This window comes from Ostrea edulis, chromosome 8, assembly GCF_947568905.1.
Source record: "Ostrea edulis chromosome 8, xbOstEdul1.1, whole genome shotgun sequence".
NCBI lineage: Eukaryota > Metazoa > Mollusca > Bivalvia > Ostreida > Ostreidae > Ostrea > Ostrea edulis.
This window is the reverse complement of record NC_079171.1, coordinates 25,711,920-25,724,456: the sequence shown is the minus strand read 5'-3', so window position 1 is coordinate 25,724,456 and position 12,537 is coordinate 25,711,920. Positions and strand designations below refer to the sequence as shown.

General features: G+C 34.8%; 1 long non-coding RNA gene across 1 annotated transcript; it reads right to left on the bottom strand.

The window, feature by feature from the left end:
- Window positions 1-695: 695 nt before the first annotated feature.
- On the bottom strand, window positions 696-1,382 carry LOC130049502 (uncharacterized). Its single transcript, XR_008798031.1, has 2 exons — window positions 1,245-1,382; window positions 696-941 (listed from the first exon to the last, which is right to left on the bottom strand). It is a non-coding gene; the product is annotated as an uncharacterized LOC130049502 (long non-coding RNA).
- Window positions 1,383-12,537: the final 11,155 nt, after the last annotated feature.

Genomic DNA, 12,537 nt, shown 5'->3' with positions numbered 1-12,537 from the left:
TATCAAAAAGTACTCCCGTTTTTCCTCCCCAAGTTCAACATATACCAATGATTGATTGATTGAATATAATTTAACGTCCCTCTCGAGAATATTTCACTCATATGGAGACGTCATCACTACCCTTGAAGGGCTGCAAAATTTAGGCCTATGCTCGGCGCTTATGGTCTCTGAGCAGGGAGGGATTTTTATCGTGCCACACCTGCTGTGACATGGGACCTCGGTTTTTGCGGTCTCATCTACAGGACCGCCCCATTTAATCGCCTTCTACGACAAGCAAGGGATAATGAGGACATATTCTAACCCGGATCTCCACTTACTTTCAATCACTAGATTTAAATGTACTTGCATCATATTTAACAAAAGTATTTCTAGATACAATTCTTAATACTGGGTTGTTCCGATAGGGGCATGCATTGACCAATATATGTCTATCGACTGGAACTTCACAGCAGACATGTATAAGATAATGCACAAAAATTGGGGGGGGGGGGCGATTTCTTAATACTGGGCCCTAAATACTAATGTATTGTCAGAGCTTTCGAATACTCAATTAGCTCTGTAAATGTTTTCTATAATCAAGGCCCTCTGAAAATTTAATTATGAAATTTCATATTCACCTTGCATCTGAGGTAATTGAGTACACATTTAATAAATGTGTTAGATGTGCAGCCAAATTAATTTTGGTAAAGGAAATATTTTTATTATGCATTTTATTACTCGTTTTAAACTGGAAATCACTGTCACAATATCGTTTTTTTTTAAAACTAGTATCCTCTTCAGTGAGAGGCTGCGAACTTCCTTGGGAAGCATATGACGATCCTTCCCTCTAGATATGACCATCTCAGCATAATGGTTGGTGGCAACACAGATGGAGAAAACTAAATCTTCTGTCAAAACAGCTTCATAAAATCTGCAGTTCTCTGAATAAACGGGTCCCATATCTGAAAGGAAATTGCAAATAATTATTAATCAGTATTGGCCACCATACCTTATTTGTCAGCATTTAGAAAACTTGTCATACCTTTTAATTAGAAACAGAATAATGATATAATGATTTTCCGTGTTTTGTCTCTTTTTGTATGTATGTGATACCTAGTAATGCAGTAAAAAACAGTAAAATGGTACATGCATATCAGTGTATCATAACGCCATGATTCCATTTGTGAATGTATTATCTGGGTTCATTTGAATGTTAACCAAATGTATACGGATTTAACCCTATATTCAACCTCAAAGAGTCATACCAACTGAATGCCAGGCTGTCGCTCCGAATGAAATGCCACAGTTCTTGGATCAGGTGTCCCTGTGTCCTCCACATCAACATCCTTCCAATGCATGTCTGGCTTTGCCAGTAGACTGTCACTATCGGACGATACCTGGGACCTTCCCACTAAATATTGGGATGTCAATACCCTTTTTAAAGATGAAAAGAAATTACAATTTAGAATTGTTGGCTTATGTTTTAAAACAAAATATAAGTTTCATGGTAGCAAGGGACAGGTTCGCACTTAAATACAGCTCAAATTTATTTAAAGATAGAGGTGTCCTGTATTTGAAGTGACATTTGGTAAGGGATTGCATACATGTGTTAGAAATGAATGGACTATTTCATTATACATTGCGAGTGTTGCAAAGTGTGTAATGAAAAAAAGATATGCATCATGTAGGTGTCAGCATTATGCCTAGCATATACATGGGGGCAAATACTGAAGAAATTCAGGTTAAAACCTACAGGGTCGAGCGAAAATACTGTAACTGAGGGAAAGTGATTGACCCCAGATATAAAAGTAGAATTGAATTGGTTCTTCATGGTACACAGTGTCTAAATCCTCTTGCATGTTACTCTGATGGGGTGTGGATTCAGTCGAAATTAGAGAAAAATCTAGGCAAGAAGGAGACACATGCCCATCAGCTTATACCATACCAGCATGTATGGATCACATGTAATTCATGGTCATAAGCTACTAAGTGTATGCATTTGGATAAAAGAGAAATCAATATGATTTTTCATTAGCCTGTCATAATCACTTTGATTGGTGTTACCCCCCCCCCACCCCCCATTTTGGCCCAAACACACATTTTGTTTTTATTTCTGTTCTAATATGAAGAAATTAATTCAAATTATGATAACAAATTCTATCATTACAATAATGTAAAATGTGTTTTTCTAACAGATTGTGATTTCTTTTCATAGAAAGATAATTTTTTATAAACATGGAAAAATCTTGGAAAAATAGCCTTTTCACCAGCGGTCATGAATGCCCAGTCTGATTAAAACCACCCCATCCCCCTTCGCATTGCACAGTAAATCCACCCACTTCTTACACTCGCGCGTCACGTAAGGAGATAATTCTGGGGGGGGGGGGGGGTGTAATCAGACTGATCAATGCCGGACCAGGACGGATTAAAAGATGTCAGTTCTTACTAAACAATTGGGTGTTATTCACTTGGTTTAGATATAATAAAATATAAATATTTTCTTTCATGAAACGACAAATTATGGCATCAAATCGCGGTTAATTAATCGTGAATTTTTCATAACATGACAAAACCGCAATTTTTTTTCTTCTTTCTAGTCGGCCTATGTGGCTACATCAACTTACATGTACATGTTTATACTGAATGCATGATCGTTTGGGTCATCCTGCAACAGGAGATCCAGGACATCTTCTTCTGACATCAGGTCGTTTTAAAGATGTAAAATACAAGCGTTCGCTGTGACAGTGAAGCTGTGTTGTTTTCGTTGAAACGGAAACACGTGTGTTCTCCGTGCACACCTTCAGAAAACCCCGCGGGGCCCACGATCCGGATCACGGAAAAATAAGTGTATATGCTATTTGCGAAATTCTTTTTTGTTTTCTTTCTTTGGCAGGGAAAAAATATTACTATTACTATTCTAAACAGATATAGCGTTTATATCTGAATTTAAAGTAGTTTATTTATCTTTTTTAAAAATTTACTTTGCCGATGTAACATTTTCAATAGGTGTTTGTAGGTTGTGTAACTGTTATACCAATACTGGTTTTAAGCTTTTTGAAAAAAAGCAGAGATAACCTGGCTGATTATTTCATACATATATGTATATTGTTGTAGTGTATGAAAAGGTACTGAATTTACTAATACAGGACTATACAAATAGTTTTCACCACTTTATTGTGCGACGCGCGTCGATTGCTTTCAGCGACGACGTTTTGTCGTTAATTTTAAAGAAAACCGCACAACATGTCCCAATTTTATTATATCGTAATATAAAAACTACCGAGAATTATAACATGAATAAGGGCCCATCAAAAAGGAAATTTCCTCTCCTTTTAGCGGCTGTATTTACTTTTCCCTATTTCTATATATAAGTATAGGTAAAATGCCGATCTGTTTAAACATTGAGAAATAAAATCGTAAGAAAACGTACATGTGCAAACAATTGCTATTTTCTTATAACTTTGCAAGGCATTAAAAATAATTTTTATATCTTCTGAAAGCAGGGAATATATGCTTTTCAAAAAATTAAAAAATATTGCATTCATTAGGGAAATAAAAAAAATCATATCGAGGGGGAAAATGACCTTGCGACAAAGCATTGCGTCATATTTAGACGAAGCCATCCTTTGCTTTAAATGCTTTTGTTAATCTTATGGCTTTACTTACTCAATTGATTTTTACATATTTAAAAAATGGAGACAATTTCCAAAAATATGATATATAGATCATATATCTTATGGCCGTAATGGCAAAGATTTAGAGGCACTCCTTTTGCGTAGTCCTGTTTTTACGCGCCATCGGTCAAATTGACCGATACGGTAGAGAAAGGGTTAAACAGCATAATAAAAATTTCACAAAAACTGGTTAAAACGATATGATAGTATTCATAACAATTTCATGAAACTGTTTCTTTAAAAAATATAAGGGCCGAGTTGTTAGAGCATAGCGCTCAAAATCACACCCCTCTCACCTCTGGTCGGAGGGGGTTCGAATCCCGCTCGCGTCGGTAAGTGAGAAAGTTTCCCAGTTTACTTTCGGAAGGTCGATGGTCTCTTCCCAGATACATTATGTATCTGGGTTCTCTCTTCCACCAACAAAAACTGGGCGCCACTAGATAACTGAAAACTTGTTGAGTGTGGCAAAAACAGCAAAAATCAAATCAATCATAAATAAGAGATGTCTGTAAAACACATATGCCCCCCATGGTGCAAAATTGAAAAGGGGTTATACACACACATTTAATTGATAGTAGTATCATCAATTCAAAATATTGAGCAGACAATATCTTCCTATGTCAAGAATGAATTGACCATGTGACCTAAAAATCTATAGGGGTCATCTACTCATTATGCTGTACCAGCGTACCAAGTTTGGTGTCAATCAAGCAATTCTTAAAATATAGGAGATAATGTATTACTATGCCCAGTTCAAAATCAATATGGGTCATCTTCTCGTGAAGATGTACCAGTACCAGTGTACTAAGTTAGATGTCTGTCAAGCAAAAGGGTTATCAAGATATTGAGTGGAAAGCATATTACTATGTCCAGTTTGACCCTTGACGTTGTAACCTCAAAATCAATAGGAGTCATCTTCTCCTTTATGTTCTAATTCACCTTTCCAAACGAACATAAATTATTTATAAACTAAAACTCGAACACAATATATACGAACAGCTCGCCTGCGCAAGTGCAACAGACCTCTAAAATGAAAAATAAAAAATACACATGACCTTGCATAAAATATAGGCCTCGTCTGAAATACACATGACTGTGCCTAAAACATTGGCATTGTCAAAAATACACATGACCATGCCTACTATATAGGCCTTGTCTGGAGTAAAAGAATCTAAATCCTGATCACTACAAATGAATAGCGAGCAGTCTGTCTGCGACAAATCTAAAATCGACATAAGTGAAAGATGTAACCTGCTGTCTAACAACGTATTTTCATTGCCAATACTCTAGAAGTAAAATACTGCGAACCAAATAAGTCTATATGGTGATACCCTGATTTAAGATCAAACTGGAATAAATAGTAACCTTTTTTGAAGAAATGTATAGCATCATTCCAATCTTCAAACTTGACCTTCCTTTTTTGAACTTAAGGATTTAGTTGACTCAAATCTAAAATCAACCTCTGTTCAGAAATACGTGTTTAAATTGTCATAATACAATTTATTTTCCTTACAAAATAAATCAGATTATTATAGCATTATAGCAGTGAAAAACTCCATCGCACTTAAACTCGATAAAACTCCGGGAGAATTACTCTATGCTTGGGCATTGTGTCGTCATACTTTGACTCTCATTACGTCACGTTTAGTTCAAAGGTTGTAAACATACTTCACAAATCAGCTGGGCGTAAAGACTGTTTATTAGAAAATCCCACCCATCCACTCCATATATTTCCTACCAATGGTTCAATCTCATATTATACGTACACAGTAATGTATATGTATTTATAATCTTGAAATTTCAAACCATTAGTAAAACTCTTTCTGCTGTAGTTTTCTCTGTATTTTGCAGTTTATTGAATTGTTCCAATATTCTACGAATGCTGCCAGATTGACTTTGGGTTTTGTCTTGTGCCTGTCATTGGCTGCTGTTTCACGAAGAGGGAAAACTCCAGTGGAAAGAACTTTCTCTCGACACGGCCGTAACTGTTTTTTAAATGTGTATGTAGCAAACATGGGCGATATTTCGCGACACTTTGGTTTTACAGATTTGATAGCATTATCATACTGAGTATCTGTTCCCAGTACCAGTATACTGTAAACGTATTATATTTGGCGTGTGCGATATTTGGCGGAAATCGTTTTTTCAACAAGTTAGCGTAGATTTGATTTAGCGCCTTCCTGAATTACATTAAACATCTAGATTTACGGATGGCATTTAGCGATGTACTTGATTTAGCGGAAGCTGCGTTCCGCCAAAGGCGCTAAATAGAATACACAGCCAAATGTAATACATTTACAGTAATTTTGTCTATCTTTCTCAATCATAATGCCAATAATGATAATGCAAATGTCTTAATGTTTAAAGCTATAATGATATAATGCCATGATGTATAATGATATAATGTATATTGTATGTATAATGTTGGAATGCATAATGTATAATGATAACAACCACCACCCTTTTTATAAATATTACCCAAAACAATAAAAATCAGGTTTAGTTACCAATTTTGAGTATGCTGATTTCAAATCCGGATTCCTTTTACTCCAATTTCTTATAGAAAATGAGGTATAGTGTCTTAAACACCCCTACCGTCAGGTTGCCAAAAACGGAAAATGTTTCATTTCGCATCAAAAAGTGACCCAACTTTATTTCTTGAAACATAATTACCCAAAACAATAAAAATCAGGTGTAATTACCAATTTTGAGTATGCTGAATCCAAATCTGAATTCCTTTTACTCCACTTCCTTACAGAAAATGAGGTATAGTGTCTTAAACACCCCTACCGTCAGGTTGTCAAAAACGGAAAATGTTCCATTTCACATTAAAAAGTGACCCAAAGTTATTTCTTGAAATAAGGCATACAACATAAAAGGAAAACAATTGATACTAAATTGTTCCATGAACATTCTTAGTTGTTTTGGAAAGAATATATCTCACCTCTGGATTTCACAGATACAGGAAAGGAAGAGGTATACGGAGCGGATCAAATATTTTAAATTTAATAAGATTGGGCCATAGCCTAATGAACTGATGAACAGGAGCAAAAGTAAAATCAATACAAAAACTGATTTATTAAACATCAGCAAGTCTTTTCCGAGAACTTCTGGTAGAATCTGAGTGGTATCAGAATATATCTGAGAATGAATGGTTGAAATGTTTATTATTTATTTATTTTTTCAAAATTCAGAAATTTAAAAACTGTATGATCAGATTCTTTTTGTAACACTAATAATTAATGTCCCTTTATTGCGATGACTCTTCAAGTACAAACCATGATATTAAAAAAATGAAATGAAATGATAAATAAATAAAATATTTGTCTGTAAGTTACTTTATTTACCTGTAAGTTAAGTCACTAATTAAGTGTAACTAGTGGCAGTGCAACTTGCAAGTGAAAATTGTATCATCTGTAGCTTATGACCCCTTTTAAATTTGCCTTGCCTTGTAATTAATATTGTTGAAAATTTGGCAAATAGCATTTTTAACCCCCCAGCCCGTACCCCACTTTTTAAACGCTAAAAATCCAGCTAATTCAGTGGGGAAGAAATGTCACTACCATATTTCGAATTTCCTCTAGACTATATCAAATTAAATACCGCACTACTACCAGTCACAGATTGACACTGATAGGGGTATGGGGACCTGGTCTGTGAGTGTCATGGAAAAGATTCTGATGAAAATAAAGATTCACTCATCATTCAGAAATGTATAAACATTGTATTAAAGTATACTTCCGGTACGTTGTGTGTACGTTAATAATGGGAGTTATCTTTCCTTGGATATCTAAATCAATCAAATACTATATGAACACGGGCAATTATCGTCCATGTTTGACCTCAGTATAATTTCTTCATGCATAAATTTTATCAATATGTCGGTCTTTGTTGCGTATTTCAACGTTAATTCAATGTTTACATATACTCGCTCTGCTTAACCGCTTCGATCTCAAAGGGATTTTCTGGAATGTGCCTAATCACGTGAGATACGCTAAATATAGCTATTTTAGATCCGAACGATCAACTTCGTATCATTCGTAGGCTCTAGGTTTATCCATACTAGCCCGTAAAAAACAGGGTGGAACCTCGTCCCACTTTTCCTGTAGAAATAAAAATAGAACATGACGCGCCACCTAGCGAGCGTGGTTGTTGCTAATAATGATGGAATGAATGATATTTTTGAGGGCTCTACATTGGACAGTGGTTGAAGTCGTTTCAAACAATGTTTTGACTATTAGCCCTCAAATGATAATATGGCATAATGATAATGTAATGTTTAATCACGCCTGCTAATCGATCAATTGCATAACAAAAGGTTATGTATAGAAATCAAAAGAGATCGATTTCCGGTTATGCAATCGATACCCAAATTTCACATGCATATATGGTAAATTGTCTCGATCCAAGGAATTGTTGAGATTTTAATTAATATGTAAGAATGTGATTCGATGAGTAATTCTATTTTCTATTGTTTTACACTCTTATCAAATGCAAGGGTCATCGATTAGCAACGAATTTTACCTCTTCTGAGCCAAAGGCTCAAAGAGCTAATCATATGGCTGGCATGCGGTGTGCGTCAACGTTTTGGGAAAAGGGCTATATCTGAAGAACCCCTTGGCCAATTTTTGTCAACTTTGTCACAGGGTATCCTTGGCCCGAGGGCTTTCATTTGTACTCTAACTAGGGTTGTGACCTTTTAACAAGGGGAGATAAATAGGAAAATGCAAACAAAAGTAGTGGTTGCTAAAAAATCTTCTTCTCAAGAACCACTGGGCAAATTATCACCAAAATTATGCATAAGGATGAGGATAGGTTGTAGATATAAAAAAAAAAAATTCAAGGCATCATCCTGGGGCAAAGGGTGTGGTCTCAAGGTCATTTCAAAGTTGACCTTAAATTTTGTATTGTTAAAACTTTGATATTTTGCTTAGTATTAGGACTAGGATCATCAAATTTTGTCAGTTGATGCATCTTAGGACCTAATATCATGTTGTCTCAAAAGTAGGTCATTGTGACCTACTTTTTGAATTTCGGAGGTAATTATTATTATATGGATTTTGATGCATATCTTGGAAACTTTTGAGCCTATGATCATAAAAATTGTCAGTTGATGGATCATAGGACCTTGAAGTGCGTCATGTGAAAAGTATGTCACCATGACCTACTTTCTGAATTTTATGGCTAATCATTTATTAATACATTTTAGGTTGTTATTTCAGATACCGAGAAGTTTAGAATCATCAAACCTTGTAAGTTGATGTGTCTAGTGGCCTCAAAACATATTTATAATAAAAAGTAGGTCACAGTGACCTACTTTTTGAATTTTGCAAACATTCAAATTTTACATTTTCAATTCTAGATGCATTCTATGGACACTATGAAAGCTAGGATCATTAAACTTTGTCAGTTGATGCATCTTGAGTCTTCATAGTTAGTTGACCAAAACGTAGGTCACCGTGACCTACTTTTGGAATTTGACAGCTATATTTTAATATTTCAGATACTATTTGACTTGCATTTCTCAAACTTTGTCAGTTGATGCATGTGGAGTCTTTGGAGTGTGTCGACCAAAAAATAGGTCACCGTGACCTATTTTTGGATTTTGACGGTTATATTTGAATATTTCAGATATTATTTGACTTACAATCATCAAACTTTGTCAGTTGATGGGTCTTGAGTCTTCAGAGTATGTCGACCAAAGAGTAGGTCACTGTGACCTACTTTTGGAATTTGACGTTTATATCTGAATATTTCAGATACTAATCAAATTTTGTCAGTTGATGCATCTTGAGTCTGGAGTGTGTCGACCAAAAAGTAGGTCACTGTGGCCTTCTTTTGAAATTTGACGGCTATATTTGAATACTATTTGACTTGTCAGTTAATGCATCTTGAGTCTTCAGTGTGTCGACCAAAAGTACGTCACCGTGACCTACTTTTGGACAGTTACATTTAAATTTTCAGGTACTATTTGACTTAACATCATCAAACTTTGTTAATTGATGAATCTTGGTTAGTGAGAATTTTTTTCCTGTTTTACAATGTATCAGAAGAGCGATTCTAGGCCCATGGGCCTCTTGTTGTTCTGAAGCGAGGGTCGGTGGAGCGAAAACGCTGTCAGAAAATCGTATTTACCGACAGGAATTTGTGTTTATTTCATTTTAAACATAATTGTCAATTTTCACCATTAGTTCATAACATTTGCGACCTTTGCAGCAAAATTTGGACTTTGATTTGTGTATTATTTAGCAAATATACGATTAAAATGACGTCGCCTATGCAAGCGATCCAAAAGTTATGAGGGAGAATTTAGGTTATGCATGAGAGTAAGAAAAAAAGTTTCAAAAGTCATAATTTAAGTTATTTAAAAGTAACTGTTAATGTTTTTATGAACTAACCTTCAAGATTTTTTGAATCAATGTACAAGAAATTTATATACGAGTTGAACTTCTGAAAAATTGAAAGAAAAAGAAGATTCATCAATTATTGAAGTAATTCCGCTTTTATTGTGTGTACTTTTTCAGTCCATCGGTTCAAAGTATACTGTGTACAACGAAAGCAACATACATGTACTTTATTCATTTACATTTTATTCATAAACTGTATTTATTTTTAGTAAAGAACCCTATGAAATTTAATGTGTATTCTGGAGAGTCGGGCATGGTATGCAGTTAATCTTAGCCTTTAACCTCTCTGGTCATCATTAACGGCCCAAGTAGTATTAGCATGTCAAAGAAAAAAAGATCGTGATTACGATGCACATAAAAGGTGAAACAACTTCGATTATATGATAATCGGGTTTTTTTTATTATAAACTAGATTTTTAATTTATAAGCAATGCAAAATCCTTTTGCGGTTTCTACATGTTGGGCTGGGCAGATCAACTCTAAACAATTGTAAAGTTAAATTTTGTTACATGAAAAGTTTAGAATTAAAGCAATCTAGACTTGCAATAATAATATAGATTGTTATAAAGTTTAAGATTCTTAATTTTAGCAGTATGATTTAGCCCCCCCCCCCCCCCCCATCTTAGTACTACATGTAGTGTTACAGCTACAAAAGAAACATGCTTTTTAAGAAATTTAATATAGTAACATATAAATACTCGTGCCGATAAAATGAAATGAATTTTCATTGTTCGAGTTTAATTTTTTTCAGAACAGAAAAAAAAGATGTGAGAGTCTTTAAAGGGAAGCGGAGTCGAGGCTTGAAGTTAGCCTTGTCAAAGAGATACTAGAAAAAAGTGATTGCCAAGAGTTAGATTGTCTCAGAGATGATTATGTATATGGCATAAAACTTTTTTTTCTTACTCTCATGCATAATCTAAATTCTCCTTCACAACATTTGGATCACTTGCATAGGCAACGTCACTTTAATCGTATATTTGCTAAATAATACACAAATCAAAGTCCAAATTTGGCTGCAAAGGTCGCAAATATTGTGAACTAATGGTAAGTATTGACAATTATGTTTAAAATGAAATAAACACAAATTCCTGTCGGTAAATACGATTTTGTGACAGCGTTTTCCCTCCACCGACCCTCGCTTCAGAACAAAAATCGTTGTTAATTGGTGACCCTTGCTTTTTATAAAAGTGTAAAACAATAGAAAATAGAATTACTCATCAAATCACATTCTTACATTTTAATTAAAATCTCAATAATTCCTTGCATTGAGACAATTTACCATCTATGCATGTGAAATTTGGGTCTCGATTGCATAACCGGAAATCGATCTCTTTTGATTTCTATACATAACCTCTTGTTATGCAATTGATCGATTAGCAGGCGTGTTAATGTAATGTAAAATTTAGGGCTAGCCATTTATCATCCGGCAGCCCTACGGCCGTGGCCTCGTTCGCCAACAACAACAAAATAAATCTTATTTAACTTTACATTTGCCTTCATTGTCTGTAATCATTAATAGGAAGCTCTTTTCTCCTTTTCTTTTCAGTGTTTATTCGTGGTCTGACTTTTGTTGCAGAAATTATCTAATCTTGGTAACCTTTCAATAATGATGTCACAATGTGTTTTACCTAGCCTCAGCCATATACCATTCCAATTCCAAGCGCGATTTAAACTGAAAATCCGGGGACAAAATATCTTACTATTTCAAATTGATTTTTTCCTTCAAATTAGAATACAACAATGTAATCCCATCAATAAAATGTACATCGCTACATATAGGATCAATCATTTAGATTTGTATATTTATACCGGTGTGTTGTTGTTTAAACCACAATACAACTTTGAAAGAAAAGATATCTATATATACCCGCGGTTCTCTTCCACGAAAACGGGGCAATCATATTTGCACATTATGTATCAATTAAATCATTGAATTTTGTTTTTATACTCACCATGGCTTGCACTTTAATCAGCCAACATGTACATGTAATTTGATGAAATCGAGTCTATCTAAAGCTGAAAATACGGCGGAATCTCACTCTGATAATAGTGATATACATACCAGGATGGACCCCACCCACCCCCCACCCCCCCCCCCCCCCCCAACTAATTAAAATACGGATATATATTTATTCAAAGAAATATTGTTCAAGGATTCAAAATAAAAAAAAATGAAGCATAAAAGATTGAACGTCAATTACACAAAATCTTTGCCGTTTTACTACTTAATATATATATATTATTACTACAGTAACTTGATCCGAAGAGTCGGATCACGTCGAGTTGACAGGCGCGGATCATCAGATCACACGAGACGCGAAGCGTCGAGTTTGATCTGATGATCCGCGCCTGTCAACGAGACGTGATCCGACTCTTCGGATCAAGTTACTGTAGTAATGATAAATTTATTATATACCCCCTTGTGCATTTTAAATCCACATTTATAAGATAATAAATGTAATCCAAATGATCAAAAA